Source organism: Strix uralensis, chromosome 1, assembly GCF_047716275.1.
Source record: "Strix uralensis isolate ZFMK-TIS-50842 chromosome 1, bStrUra1, whole genome shotgun sequence".
Classification (NCBI taxonomy): domain Eukaryota; kingdom Metazoa; phylum Chordata; class Aves; order Strigiformes; family Strigidae; genus Strix; species Strix uralensis.
This window is the reverse complement of record NC_133972.1, coordinates 23972304-23988104: the sequence shown is the minus strand read 5'-3', so window position 1 is coordinate 23988104 and position 15801 is coordinate 23972304. Positions and strand designations below refer to the sequence as shown.

General features: G+C 39.8%; 1 protein-coding gene across 6 annotated transcripts in view; it reads right to left on the bottom strand.

Moving 5' to 3' along the window:
- The window catches only part of CPNE4 (copine 4), a 249363-nt gene that overhangs the window by 203437 nt on the left and 30125 nt on the right, over positions 1 to 15801 (bottom strand). The window contains exon 2 of one of the 6 annotated variants that reach the window (XM_074860167.1): positions 3042 to 3093. The exons of the other annotated variants lie outside the window; for them this stretch is intronic. The gene's annotated coding sequence lies outside the window, so the exon portion shown is untranslated. The remainder of the gene's footprint in view (positions 1 to 3041; positions 3094 to 15801) is intronic. 6 annotated transcript variants of the gene reach the window in all.

Sequence of the window (15801 nt, the reverse complement as noted above, 5' to 3'; positions counted from 1 at the left end):
GTCATAGAATCATAGAATCATTCAGGTTGGAAAAGCCTGACTCTACAAAGTTCTCCCCTACACCATATCCCCCAACATCTCATCCAAACGACCCTTAAACATATCCAGGGATGGTGACTCCACCCCCTCCCCGGGCAGCCTATTCCACTCTCTGACCACTCTTTCTGTGAAAAATTTTTTCCTAATGTCCAGTCTAAACCTCCCCTGTTGGAGTTTAAAGCCATTCTCCCTTGTTCTGTCACTAATCACCTGTGAGAAGAGACCAGCACCAACCTCTCTACAATGTTCTTTCAGGTAGCTATATAGAGTGGTGAGATCTCCCCTCAGCCTTCTCTTCCTCAAACTGAACAGTCCCAGTTCCCTCAATCTCTCCTCATAGGATTTGTTCTCCAGGCCCTTTACCAGCTTCGTTGCTCTCCTTTGCACTCGCTCCAGCACCTCGATATCTCTCTCGTATTGAGGTGCCCAAAACTGGACACAATACTCCAGGTGTGGCCTCACCAGTGCAGAGTACAGGGGGACTATCACCTCCCTGCTTCTGCTAGTCACAATATTTCTTAAACAAGCCAGGATGCCATTGGCTTTCTTGGCCACCTGGGCACACTGCTGGCTCATGTTCAGTTGCTTGTCAATTAGAACCCCCAGATCCTTCTCTTCCAGACAGCTCTCCAGCCACACCTCCCCAAGACTGTAGCGATGCATGGGGTTGTTGTGGCCCAAGAGCAGGACCTGGCACTTGGCCTTGTTGAAACTCATCCCGTTAACGTTGGCCCACTGATCCAACCTACCCAAGTCCCTCTGTAGTGCCTCCCTATCTTCATGCAGATCGACACTCCCGCTTAACTTGGTGTCATCTGCGAATTTACTGATGATACACTCTATGTCCTTATCAAGATCATCAATAAAGATGTTGAACAGAAATGCTCCCAACACCGAGCCCTGAGGAACACCACTTGTGACAAGCCACCAGCTGGATTTAGCTCCATTGACCACCACTCTCTGGGACCGTCCAGCCAGCCAGTGCTTGACCCAGCAGACCGTTCACTCATCCAGGCCATATGCAGCCAGTTTTTCTATAAGAATCCTATGGGGAACTGTGTCGAACGCTTTTCGAAAATCCAGGTAGATAATATCAACAGCTATTCCCTCATCCAATAGTCGGGTCATCTTGTCACAGAAGGAGATCAGGTTTGTCAGGCAGGACCTGCCTTTCATAAACGCATGCTGACTAGGCCTGATCCCCTCGTTGTCCATTATATGACTTTTAATGGCACTCGAGATGACCTGCTCCATGACCTTCTCTGGCACCGAGGTCAGACTGACAGGTCTATAGTTTCCTGGATCGTTCTTTCTGCCTTTCTTGTAGATCGGTGTCACATTTGCCACCCTCCAGTCCAATGGGACAACATTAACTATGTTGTAAATTGCTACAGAAGTTTAAATGATCACAGCTAATACACACAAAATGCCAGCTGTCAAAATTAATTTGAATATAAATTACTATATAATGAGAAATCAATAGGTTAGCTAGACCCCCTCCACAGGATAGTTTGTGCAATTAAAAATATGATTTTTCCTCCTTCCCTTTGATTCTCTGATTCATACAACAATTAATGAGGATTATTTAAAGTTACACCTACCAAAGTTTGAAAGAGTCCTTTGCAAAATGGGCAATAAACTCAGTAAGGAAGGAGGATCTGGAGAATCCACAGCAGTGCTATTGTGAACAATGAGACAGATCTGATAGTTCAAGTAATTTATTTGGACAGAAGGGGAGAAGGTTCAGAACAAAGTGCCAGCAGTGTAAATGGAAATATACACACACTGACAGTTCAAAAGGACTCATTACCATAGAACCAGCTGGTTCAATTATAAGGGGAGAAGGAAAAGTCACTGGAAAGAAATTGAGACATCTAATGTATGACAAAACACTGTACAAAAGTGTGCTGCACCTATACAAATCACCCCATTTCTGTTAAGGGAGGGAAAACCCCATGATAACTGGAGCACTGGTAGATGCTCAAATGTGCCCAGTTCTGGATGGTCTGAGCAGTCAGACTCACTTGATGCAATGCAAAGCACCTGTAAGAGTCAGCAGCTGAAATACACACATTCTATTACCCTCTATTAGAAGTGCAAACCTAAGATTCTCCCTTGCTCCTTTAGTATGTAGCTAATGCCATCAGTCACCTCTTACTTCGCAAAGTTCCCACTGTCTTCCCATTTACAATGCTGTAATATGCAGAAGAGAAATCTAAAAATCATTAATACAAAAGACAGGAGACTGAATGGGTAACAATCAGAATAACTTCCCTAAGGATAAATGCAGACAAGGGGGTGATCTGCTACTGAAAAGCAGTACCAATGCTTTTTAGCAGACAAGCGACAGACATTTTTCACAGAATTAACCAAAGTCTGCTTTATTTATGTTCACTGGATTTATACCAGTCACAAGGAGTCTGCCTCTCCCGCAGCAAGGCTAGTTTACAGGCTTTTGTACGGAGGGTGTGTATTTTATACTGTTTATAAAATGACACACTGTAAAACAGTGTGGTGTCTTAAGAGGACAATAGAATATACTTTATTGGGGACAGTGTAGAAGCCAGAGAGAAAACAGGCTGTCTCATCTATATGCTGACATGCTGTAACAGCTAGCCCCACAGTTGTCCTCTAATCCACAGTCTTGTTTCCTTAAATGTGCCTGTCCAAATCCTTCATTTACAACTCAATATTGCCAAGCAGAAACAGTCCCAGTGTTCCTCTTCCAAATCATGAAAATTACATATTTTACCTCAGAAAACATTAAAGAATTGAGTTTGTTCTTAATTTCACTTCCATTTGCAGAGCCATTAGAACTGATGTTTTACAGACCTCTCTCACAATTATAAGTTAAAAATGTCTTTAAAAAGCAAAGGAAAGAAATGCCAGCAAAGTTCAGACTGTCCTACAACATGACTCCATGTCAGGATTTATGAGTAGGACTGAATAATATGAAGCCCCAATAAAATTCAGGCTGTCAAGTAAGTAAATGATTTGCTTACCAGTTTGGCTATTGGGTCTTAGGAGTCTGCTGTATTACTGTTGAGATGATACCTGAAACATAGGTAGCTATGAGCACAGGAACTAGGCACTGATACATGGAAAAGTTCAGGACTATTGAATCCACTTCAAACACCATACTGAGAAGTTTCACACAAAATAAATTACCTATTATATGCAAACCATGTGTGGTTTGTGAATATAAGTGACATGTAAGCATAGTAAATCACAGAAATGTAATTGAGTATCTCTCTCTAATCAACTTGAAAGCTACTAGCACATGATACTTATTTCACTGCTTATCACTAAAAGCCATTACAATTTTCTTAGCTTTGCCATTTTAGTTTGCTGCTTGCACGAAGTGATGTATCAAATGAAACACAGGAAAAAAAAAGTTATTCACTCTGAGGATATGCGTTTGTTGCTTTTTTAAAATCAGTTCTCCCAATTAGAGGGAAAATAAAACAGTGTTTGTCTTAACAAGAACTCTAAAGCCTTACAATATAGTTAATTATCTAAGAATCTTAAATAATTGAAGTTTAATTGATATTCACTATAGTTCAAAGAAAGATAAGCCTGGAGCAAAATCAAATAATCTCAGCACTCCAAGGTGTAGCAGTCACAATTCTGCTATCAAATAAACCCAGCTAAGAGCCTTCAGAACACATTTGAGCCAAAATAATTGTTGAAACAATTATCTAATTCTGAACAACAAGAAAGATTAAGAGTATATTATGCTAATCCTCACATTATTGTCTACACATACATAAAATACATTTGAAATTACAATTACCCACTATCCACCTTGCAAAAGCACACTGGCTACCAGCTACAGGGAAATCATAGAGCCATAGAATTGTTTAGGTTGGAAAAGAACTTTAAGATCAAGTCCAACCATAAACTAACACTGCCAAGTCCACCACCAAACCACGTCCCTAAGTGCTGCATCTACATGTCTTTTAAATACCCCCAGGGATGGTGACTCAAACACTTCCCTGGGCAGCCTGTTCCAATGCTTTAGGACCCTTTCAGTGAAGAAATTGTTCCTAATAGTCAATCTAAACCTCCCCTGGCACATTTCCTCTTGTCCTATTGCTTGTTACTTGGAAATGAAGCAGCAAGTTGTATTCCTCAGTTTTACTCAATTACACCAAAGTATGTATATAAACACATGTAATGCTTGGAAGAGTTTATCCATTTACAGATGTAACATATTGCAAACTGCTCATTTTCCTCAACAGATGGCCATAACGGCTTTTCCTGCAGCATAAAAATGATCCTACAAGAGAAGCTGCTTTCTGCTGCTAATCCAAAGATAGGCACACCAAGAACAACAGTGAGGAAGAACTTCCCATTCATTATTTAGTTCCTGCATTTGCAATGCAACCAGAATGTATACTTAGTACAGCCTGGCTCAGGGCTTCTTAGCAGTGTGAGAAAAACCGAATTTATCTACTACATAGAAATGTTCTTGAGGCCACGCTGAGACCAAAACTGGGACAGAGCTTTGAAGTCAAGTTGCTCTGTCAGGTAAGACAGGAGCAGAAGGAAGGGAGCAACTGATACTGCCACAGACAGTTGCTCTTTCACTCCCCCAACATGCTTGATCCCTTTCTCAGCAACAGACAGAACTCCTATGGCTTCCCAGGTCTCTCGTAGGTGAGCAGCCTGCCCACCCTCAGGGGGCTGCTGGGTAGTGGCTGGCTTTGCCTGCTGACTAGAGCCTGTCCTGAGTTCCCTTCCTTTGCAACAGAGGTTCAATGACAACAGATTGGGCTTGTACCACTATTTTAAGTTTGAACATAAGCCTTTCTTGCCTTCTTGTCATTTACTTACTTTCCATTTTCTTTTCAAGATCCTTGGTCAAATGTTTGAAGTCACCCATGTGACTTAGGACAGAGACACATTGGCACTGTCTCAGCTAATTCAGCAAGGAATATGACCACACTGCAGCTCTAACTGAAGGCACCAGAAAATCCTACAGAAGCAGCTCTGCCAGCCAAATTATATTTATATTAGAAGTGTTAATTTCTTTCCTAAATTAATTTCTACTAGCTGAGTCTTTCCTCTATGGAGCTATATCCTACTCCATATTGGGAGTGTTTTGCAATCACAGTACCCCCATACCATGACAGACTCAGTCTCTGAAGAAACCGGTAGCTATTTTTGGTATCAAACTGATTCATAAAAGAATTGCAGCATGCTGTCAGAAAAAGGTCCATCAGTGCCAAATGTACGGCTGGTGCCAGTGCCTTGCCATTCCTCCGCTGGTGTGTCCATGCTCCACAGGAGCAGTGCTTTACTGAGCTACCAGAGCTGGGTCCTAATGTGTCAAGACACAGTACAGCCCCACATAGATCCTAACCTGGGCCCTGGAAGCAACAGAGCTTTGTCAGCAATGTTATAGTGGAGCCACTTCCTCCTAACACAGTGCCAAGGCTTTAGCTTAACATCACTTTTGAAAACAAGCTCTAGGAATCCAAGCTACCAAGAGTTTTCAAATGTTTCTCTCCTTCAGGAATTTCTAGGACATGTGAAACATCTTTGTTGTCAACTACTAATACAGATGAGAAGTTAAGATACTGGAAATGTCTTTTATAAAACTTTCTCTGACACAAGATTGTCTCTTAAGCTCTTCTAAAAGTAACCTATGAGTATACACAGGAGTCATGTCTTCCTTGTGAAATCTGCAAGTCAGCATCAGTCTTTGTTAGCATATACTTACAAGAAAAGGGTAAAACAATTCAGCTCTGCTAGTTATTACAGAGTTTGGAGGTGGAGGGAAGGGGTTCTCAGTTCCTAAATAATGTACACAAAAAAAAAAAAGAAGGACCCATATCATCAGTATTCATGGAAGTCCTATTGACAACTTCCACACACAAAGAACAGCATAACAACTGCAGATCTTGACATGACTGCCTGGTAGGAGAGCATTTCACGAAGTTCATATTAGGCAAGCAATACCCCTAAGATTTGGGCACATATTGCGTGAGGCTTCACCTACATTCATCTGTCTTTAAAGGACAAATTTATATGAAGTGCAATAAAGTAAATGAACCACTCACTGCAGTTGCTACTTAAAATGACAGAGAGAAAACAACGCCAATAAGCTAGCACTGATGGCACTCAATGGAGAAGAGACACAAGCAGCTGGTATTGAAGTCCCAGCCAGATGTTTCCACTTCACAACTGCAATAGCTCTGGTCAGATTATCTAAGGCATAGTGCTGTATGAATTGAAAGTTTAAAGGTATTCCTGGACTTTCTCTCCAGACCTTTGAAACTGATAACTCCCTCCCCCACCTGCTCTCTGCTGAATATGATTGCTCTTCAAACAGAAATTTATCAACTCTCTTACACTGTTTATTAAGAAACAGCTGCAAAGCATCATGGAGATTACATAGATAAGAAATAGCAAAGCAGGGTCACTGTGATGTAATAGTCCACTTTACGTGGTGGTGAAAGGCCTCAGAAGATGACAGTCTTCACCCTAAGAATAAATTGCAGCAGCACAAATGAAGCAAGGAAGAAAGAAAAGAAGCATTTCACTTGAGCTTAGGTAGGCGTCCAAGTTGCTGGTTGCTTTGAAATACCAAAATAGTTGCAAGCTTTATAAGCCTAAATAAAAGAGCCATCACCACTTCACTCAAAAGTGATGTTTAAGAGTTTTGGTGAAAATATAGGTGTGAAGCCAAGCTGCAACATCAAGTTGTGCCTGTCATTCCCTCTACACTAGCTGCACTCCCTGCACTTGACTGACATGAACTTGTACTGCAATGTTCTTGGTCTCACACCAAGAGACAGAAACATGAAAACAAGCCTGGTCAAACTCCTTATGCTTATGGAGAGATTGATATTTCCTATGAGCATAGAAGAGTAGAAGTCCACAGAGAAGCCTCAGTAGATATCTCATGATGTCAAAAGGGAGTAGTGGTAACTAAACAGGGTTTCAAGTATCCACAAGAGCTGCCGAGAACTAAAGAAACACAAAATTGTGAACATACAACCTGATCGTTGCTCAGAGCACAAGCAATGTCTTCCCCATTCAAGTATTTATATTTGGATTATAACTTTAAAAGGATAGCCACCAGGCTCTATACCCACAGGATTTTAGAATTAGGAATATGCATGTTGACAGTAACCAAAATGCAACTGTACAAACAGACGATACTCCAACTATACAAGGCATTTACTATGTACTCTGTGTTTATCCTTGTCTTATCTCTGATCTGAATTAATTCCAGTGCAAACACGTCCAATAGTCTGACAGAGATATTTTGTCATAACTTTTTTAAAATGATGTTGTCATAAATTCATATAACTGCTTGTCTAATGCATGACCATCCTTCAGTCTACATAAGTACAAGGAAACTCCAGACGGAAGAGATTTGAAAGGCTTTTATGAGTATGGGACCCAAGATCTTAATTTTTGTTCCTCTTAACTAGCAAAAGACTTGGTTTTTATTTTATTCTTTAGTACCAGCAATTGCTATAGTTAAAGGTGGTTGGAGAAGAAAAGAACAAACAAACAAAAACACCCAAATAAATGAACATTAGAGAATATGGCTTATAGTAAATGTATGTCCTCACAATATCAACATCTCCATTACAGATCTTTAAATGCTCCTTCATATGGATCTGTGGCATCAAATCCAACCCTGGATACCTATGGAAAAGATGTACTAAAAAGCTCTACAACATTCTGAAAAGATATGCCTTTTTTAAGAGAATCTTGCTGTTTCAGTCATAAGCACTGTCTGCCAGTTACAAACATTATAGCAATTCAGATCTGACCTGGTGAATGATATATGACATTCTTTATACTCTGGAGCGAAAATGCAAATTTTACCTATAATTTCTGCCCTCTACAAAAATTAGGTTATACAATAATCAGGTGCTTGACTGCTGCTGTTGCATTAAGACTGTAATGAGATGGAATACACAATCATACTATCTAGTGTTCTAAATTGCTTCAACTTTGGAGTAAATACATCAACAAAGGCTGAGCTGGGATATTAAGTTAGGATAATACATCAAAGTAAGATGTTAATTTGCTGATGTTACATGAAAATTATTTCTATATTTCACTGAAGAATTCTTCAAATGATTCACTTGTGTAATATGTTATTAAATGAAGCACATAAAGAGAGACATCTTAAACATTAACTTAACTGCAGGTAGAAATAGCACAGACAAATATTTAATACTTACTGGAGGAAAACTTCAATTATTCTCATGAGATTTTTACCAGAAGCTAGAAAGCCTGGCATGAAAGTACGTTTCCTATCTGAATTGCCTTCTGTGCTGGCTCTTAATTTTCCCCTTTTCAGGAACATGAGCATTTTGAAACATTTTAAGAAAACTCTTTCAGTCAAGTGATTACTGCAGCATTTCTTATTTAACTACTACTTCAGATATGAAGTTTCAGCTTGTTCTTTCCATTCCTCCTCTTTTTCAGCCTCTGAGCAGCTATGTTCCTTCCATCTATGGTAAGTAACCTACGACCTCATCTCTTTCCACTTTAGGCTTCTGCCAAGATTATGCTTCCAAGTGAGACAGGTTGCCTAAGAAAAATCTCAGAGCAGTTTGAATATACCTACATCATCTTAGACAATGATACTGCAAAGGAACTCTTTAATTCTCAGTCACTGACACTTCAACATCTGACAAGACACTGTATAGTTAAAGTCAAATTGCACTGGGTCTTCAATACAATTAATACAGGTAAATTGTCTAACAAGAGTACTTTATGTTGAAAGGGACCTCTGGGGGTCTATATTCCAATTCCTAGCTCAAAGCAAGTCCTGTCCAGGTGAGATCTGACTATCTCCAAGGATGGAGATCCCACATTCTCTCTGGGCCTCTATTCCAGTGTTTGACCACCATCTCTGTGAACAATATATTGTAAGTTTCCTTGTTGCAACTTGTGCCTCTTGCCACTCATCTTATCACTGTCCCTCCAAGAAGAACCTGGCTCCATCTTCTCTGATGACAGCACTAAGGTCATGTCCCCTTAGCCTCCTCCTCTTAACACTGAACAAGGCTTGTTCTCAGATTCTTCCAGGACTCTGTGACCTCACTGACTTACTTAGCTGGTGTGTATCAGAAAGTCAGGTTAACTCAGTTAAAGCAATTTAAGACAAAGAAAGAAAAAGATCACTGCTATTTCCCGCATGTTATGGGCAGAAGGCAGGCTTTAGAAGACCATAGTTACATTAGACAAACAGCATATGCCAATTGGGAGCTGCATCCATAAATGACTTTACAGGAAGCCAATTGCAATGCTTGATAACTTTGGCTGGTCAAACCCTGCGAACAAAACTGCAAGCTCTTGAACATCTCATTAACACATTGCCTACAGAGTAACTATTAATACAGAGACAAACATCTTTTATGGGGGTGTAGTACTTCCCATGCATTCCTTCAAGGGACACTCAAGAAAGGTAAAACAAATCAATGCAATTTTAGTCTGGTTTCTGAGCAGAAAGGTGGCTTAGTAGAATACAGTGATAAATAGGGAGGACTGTTTAAAACCTTATCTTTCACTCTGATATTTTTTAATTCCTGAATAACTCCTTTCAGTCAGTGAACACATTTGAACTCAGACATATGGTATCTAGCGATTTCTTTTCCCCCTCAGAATTTTGTTCAAAGATTGCACTGAGAAAATTAAATATTTAAAGTTGCTTTTACCTTCTGATTGTTCCAAATGGGTTATAATTTCTCTCTGCAGTATTTTAAAATTAAAACTTTAATTAAAATTGCTGTGCAATTTTAAGGGTATTAATCTTTCTTGTTCCCTCAGCTTATTTATCTGCTGCCCTTTACAATTAGTATTTCTTATTGCATGAAACTTAGCAATTTGTTAGAAAAATTAGTCTTAGCTTCAAGCTGATGTCCAAAATGAAAACACCTCAAACCTGCTTATTATATAAAATTGTCTGTGAAAGCAAAAAGAAGTTTGGAAACAAACTCATTGCTACAGACTCTAATAAAGACTCTTAGTTTGTTGACAATATCATGGTTTTCTTATTTGCCACACAGGCTGTAATTTTTAACTTTGCTGGAACCTGCATGTTTGATAGATGCTGGCCTTGCCTTTCCTTAGTAGTTAAAGCAATAACCAAAAAGTCAGCTCAGAGCAGAAGTTGTATTTTCTATAGCCTTATCTCCAGTATTCTCATCTCCAGTTTCTTATCTTTGAAAATTCTTCTCTGTTTTGTCTTCTTTTCAAAACAATAGCCTCAAACTCCCCTAACAGTAAGATAAAAGCTTCAAGGCATCAAAACCTAATTTTATTCTCCCCATCTACAAACAGAGAATACTATTCTTAGAACTAGATAGAAGGTCACATAGAAGTTTCCTGCTAAAAAAAGTGGAAAATGCTTCCTCAAAAACACTTTAAGTTAAAAAAAAAAAAACATATTTCTGATTATATTTAGTCTAACAAAGATTAAAAGGCCACAAAATCATCTTTTTAATCTGACTGCATAAAAATTCAAAATATTTTGCCCAAATATCACTTCATTTCTCACCCACGACTCAGGCATTTCAAATTTTTGGCAAGAAAAAATAATTTTATTTAAACCATGACATTTAGAGTGGTATATTTCAGGAAATGCTTATCATTTATAGTGACCTAAAGGCAAGGAACCTTTGATATTACCCCTCAAGCATGCACAGGCTGAAAACTGAACTGACACACCAGACACCTCAAGCAGGAGGAACTCAGCTCTATTCTGTCATTCCAATGTCTTTTTCATTGCAATTCAAAAACACAATAGCATGTACAAATATCAAACAATGTGTAAACCTGCATTATTCAACTAACAACCGGCAGCCAGTTAGCTTACAGGAGAACAAACACAAATGTTTACAGGAAAGGAGAAACCATTTCAATCTAGCCTGGCTTAGCCAGTTGTCTGACCTTATTTTGCCTGGTACTAAACTGGCAAATACTTAGCACTGCATCAGCAAAATCGGGACCTGCCATCAAAAGAAAGTGGGCACTTCTTTGTATTTCAATAGCACAATACTTTTTGTTCTAAGACACTGAAAGAGGCTACCCAAAGCATAAGCTGATTTAAACTACCCCAAGGCAGAATGCCGAACTGCACCTCAGCTTCTCATCCACACATCTCTGCATGTCCAAGAACCTGACATCCCCAAACAGCAAATAACTAAAAGACCACACTGTTCCTCACCTTCCCCATCTGTTAATGAGGATGCAGTGGACCTGCTTCTATCTTCATCTGGTGTTGCTGGCAGACTAGGCTGGGGAAACCATTGATGTATTCTTCTCTGTTACACTTACATTGTTCTAGTCTCTGCCCACAATACACTTTCCAGTTGTAAGTGTTCTGCTTTACTTTACTGCTCACCTCCATAAGAATGTTGCATCATACACAGCTGTCATTCAAGGTCAAACCACACAGAGGTGGGTGAACCCCTTAGATAATTATGTTTGGCTTGATATAGCACTATGACTATCAGAAGTGAAACATTTGGGTAATGTAATTCATGGTAGAAAGGATGGGGAAAATAGGAGCTACATATTAGTTGTTAGCTTGTTGGACTTTAACACTATTAGCACTTACTTGTGCTTGTCCAGTTCATTCCTACCACCACTCAAATAAGCAAGATCACAAATGCTTATACACCCACATCTGCTTATAAGCAGACCACAAATACACCTATTACTATGGGGTTTACTGGTGACCCAGAGGGAGAAAGCAGCTCCTCTGGCTAGCTGTCTCCCTGCTGATCATGGGGAGTCAAGACAGACATCCGTTCTACAAATTACATTTTAAAATAAGCAAAAATATCTTCAGTTGGAAGGCAAATGACACAGGGCACTTCCTGCTGCTGTAGCACATTGCCCTTCACACAGTTTGTGCTTACCCAAACAACCCTTAGGATTTCCTATACTCCTCCACCTTAGATCAACAAATTCTTAGGTACAAATTACTGCATTGGCTCCTACTTCACTAATTCCAAGTCAAAACACAGTCTCCACACTGAGCAATTAAGCTCATTTATCAACCTGTTGCCTGTAGGACTCAAAGGTGACCTCCAAGTAGTCACCACGACAGCCAATGTCTCTGTCTATTCAAAAAAGAATGACAGTCTTTCCAAACCACAGAAGGTAAGACTGAAGCCCTTCTCCCCCTTTTTGCCTCAAAAAAACCCCAAACCAAAACCACACACAATTTATGTCTTCCAAGCAGATATTATGGGGCCTAAATGCACAGTTGCTGTAACTGAACAGAGCTCCTGTGAAATTGGGGAGGTGCTACTCTTTTTCCAGTCGCCAACGTACTATCCCAAAGGTAAGATCTGGGATACTCATTTTGTCCTCTACTGCCAACACAATAGCTGCACCCACATGCTCTTTGGTTAGAAAAGAGGCATATGATACAACCTATAGCGTATCTTGTCAATAATTAAATCAGACCAACTGCTGCCCTTTTGGACTGACAGTGAGGTTTGAGTGGTTGGGAGTTCCACACCCATCCCACAGCCAGACTGACCACAGCCAAAATCCTGTTACCTCCAGAGGCAGAATCTTAGATTGGATATAGGCAGTAATTTGCCCAAAACATACCTTTTAATGCCCTTAACTCATTCTACAGTGTTTAGTGGGACAACTATTGTCACTGTAGCACTGTGGCAATAGTCGAGGAAGACCACAAAAGCCATGAGAGAGGAAAGAAAAGGAAATAGACCATTAAAAAGTGGTTATGAACAAAACAAGGTGTTCCTGCCCCTAAATATCCCCTTAGTGGCACTTCAGACACTCAACATGTTGCAGGATTGAGACTCTTGAGAAGACAAGAAGCCAGAACTGCCCCTCAAAAAACCCACAGTAAGGAGCAGTTCTCATTAAATCCTTTTCAAAACTGTCTACCTCTGACTTTCTCTTTGTATTTATTTTTCTTTGCCATGCTTATCACAGCCCTTCTGTCCTGTCTCCACCTTGGCCAGCTTCCCAACCTTTTTTGGCAGCACTGCAATGTCACTCCTATTGCCAACTATGGACAGCTGAGTCTGCTGCTCTAGAATGAGATTTAATAGATGAGAGGTGGAATGCAGAAGACGCACACAGTGTGGCACTAACGTTCTTTGTCTCCAACACAAACAGATGCTTTTTGAGTTGTGATAGGATTCTTTCAGCTGGCAAGAGAAAGAAGAAAGTAGATGTGGACTGCTGAGTCAAGTGTCCAGTAAACTTCCCTGCACAAAGTCTGCAGCTGCTCCAAAAAGGGTGATGATTACTACAGATGATCATAATTATACCAGCCCACCTATCTTCACTCAAAAAAGGGAAGAAATCTCTCTGCATTTCCCCTTCAGAGCAGCAAGGGACAAAACTTTATTAAAGGAGGTATTTTCCATGCCTTTGAAAGAAAAAATCCTCTTTCCATGATATTTGGTCATATAAGGTCAAATCAGAAAGAAGAAGTATCACCCACTGTCCGGTTACAAGTATGCAATAGAAATGGAAATCAATATTTATTGAAGAATGTTGTTTGCTACTTAACTTTTATTGAACAGCAAATACACTGAGCACATTACCACCTTCTTCGTGGACATTCTGCAAACACAGGGAATGAGACAAATATCCATTACATAAAGTACCCATTCAAAACTATTTGCTCAGTTAAAATAATTTTATGGCTATGGAGTGGCATTTCCCTGGTGCTTCTGCAGGATTCCAGTGGCTCTCCCAACCGGAGCTTTCTCTCATTTACCAAAGCATTCCAGAGACTTATGTGAGAGTACTATCCCTAGCAGAGCTGCTGCACACCAAGAAAGTAGATCAGACCCTTACAGTAAATTTGCAACATACATATGGAAATAGTAACCACATGTCAGAGGAAGGCCTTGCTTTCAGTAACTGTTTTTAACCAGATCAAAATAATTTTATAGGGGTTTTTTATATTAATATTCTTTGATTAAAAAGATAAGCAATACAGCTAAGCAGATTTCCAAGATACTTAAAATGCTCTGAAGTGATATCCTAAGGCTGAAGTATTGTGAATCTTCCATCACAATTACACACAGCTTGCACTACCAAATGCTTTGTTCTTTGCAATTCCCTTGATTATAAAAGGAATTGATTTTTCACCTAATTTTAGATCCTTTACAACACTGTAAATTGCCTTACTAGATTGGAACATAAATCTTTACTGTTTGGGATGTTTTTCCACCTAAGGAGAATTCTAATGAATTGCATGAAGAATCACCCTTGAACAGTGAGGCATCCAGACAAATATTTTAAAAACAGAAAAAACACCTTTTTTTTGGTATTATTTAGTGTCTGGAAAAAAACAAACATGCTTCTAAAACTAATGGAGCTCCACTGAAGCAGTTCTTCTACATGTCTTCGCATCAATTAAGTCATTGAAGAAGGAAAAAATTCCAGTCCAAATTTTTTCTCAATTTGAATCCGACTCTAAAGTCTACTGAAGTCAATGTAAAGATGTCATTTAATTCAAAGGGCTGTGAAGTCCTCATAGTCACTTGCATTTGCAGCATTTGATCTTTGGTGCAGGAAAGCTATGGCCTAAGTCATCTACAAACATATATGCTCTTAATAAGACTGGTAAAATTGCCACCTAAGATGGCAAAGGCCCTCCTGTTGCAGGATTGTCACAGAAAAAAAGGCATATGATCACTTCATAAAAGACAGTGTCATAACACACACAAACTAAGAGGCTCAATTAAGTCCACTTGGCATATTTTATTCTGGCATTTCCTGATCCTCAAGTGCTTGGCTTTGCTTTTCAGAGGGTAGAGCTACACGAAATATGCCAGAGTTATTTAGAAAGCAAATCATAAGCAGACAATCCATTCCAACAAACACTGGGTGGTACCAAACACTCACAGACATCAACAAGACAGAGGGGGTTTTATTGCAGAAATACCCGCTGTTCAAGCTGAAGTGGAACCTCATAGCAGCAGTAGACTTTTCTATCTACTGTAGGCCATAGCAAAGTAAAGGCTGTGACAGAACACAACCTGTGGCAGTGGACTCTGTACAAAGAAGCTTTGCTCATCCACTTTCAGTTCATGTCACACGGGAGAGCAATTATTCCCTGATGACGGTTGCTGGCATAGGCATACAATACTCCGATCTTTGTAGCAAGTACACTAAAAGCAAAGGTTCTGGTGCCAAAAAGCACAGCAAGTGCAGCAGAGGTGATGGGAGGCAAGCACTTGGTTAACAAAGGTTTTTTTCATTGGGAGCTCTGCTATAAATTATAGATGTGCAACAATTGAAAAAAAAAAAGAAAAAAGAAATCTCGGGTCCCATTCCAGACTGTAGCACGGCTATATAGCTATACACTGCTCTTTTATTCATCCTTCCTGTTTTCTGCCACCTCTGCCTACCCTGTCTCTTTTCTACCCTTAGCTCAGTCTCAATTTCTGCTCTTCATTTGGGCTAAGATCACCAATACACTATCAAATTTCCTTGTTCAAGTAGCTACCGGTTCCTTGAGAGCTTCTCAACCCACTCTGCTCTCCCTACCACAACATTTCTTTTGTTTTGGTATTGTCTTCCTACCCAACCCTTTAAGCCTGTATTTCATGTATCTCAGCTCAGCCCTCCTCCTTACCACTCTGTTTCACAGCACCAGTCTCTCCTCTGTTCTTATCTCTCCTCATCCAAGCTCTTTGGTTGGATCCAAATCCAACCAAATTGTTACCTAGCCCACCCAATTTCCTTGTCTGGTCTATAGCTCTCCTTCCCTTCCACAAA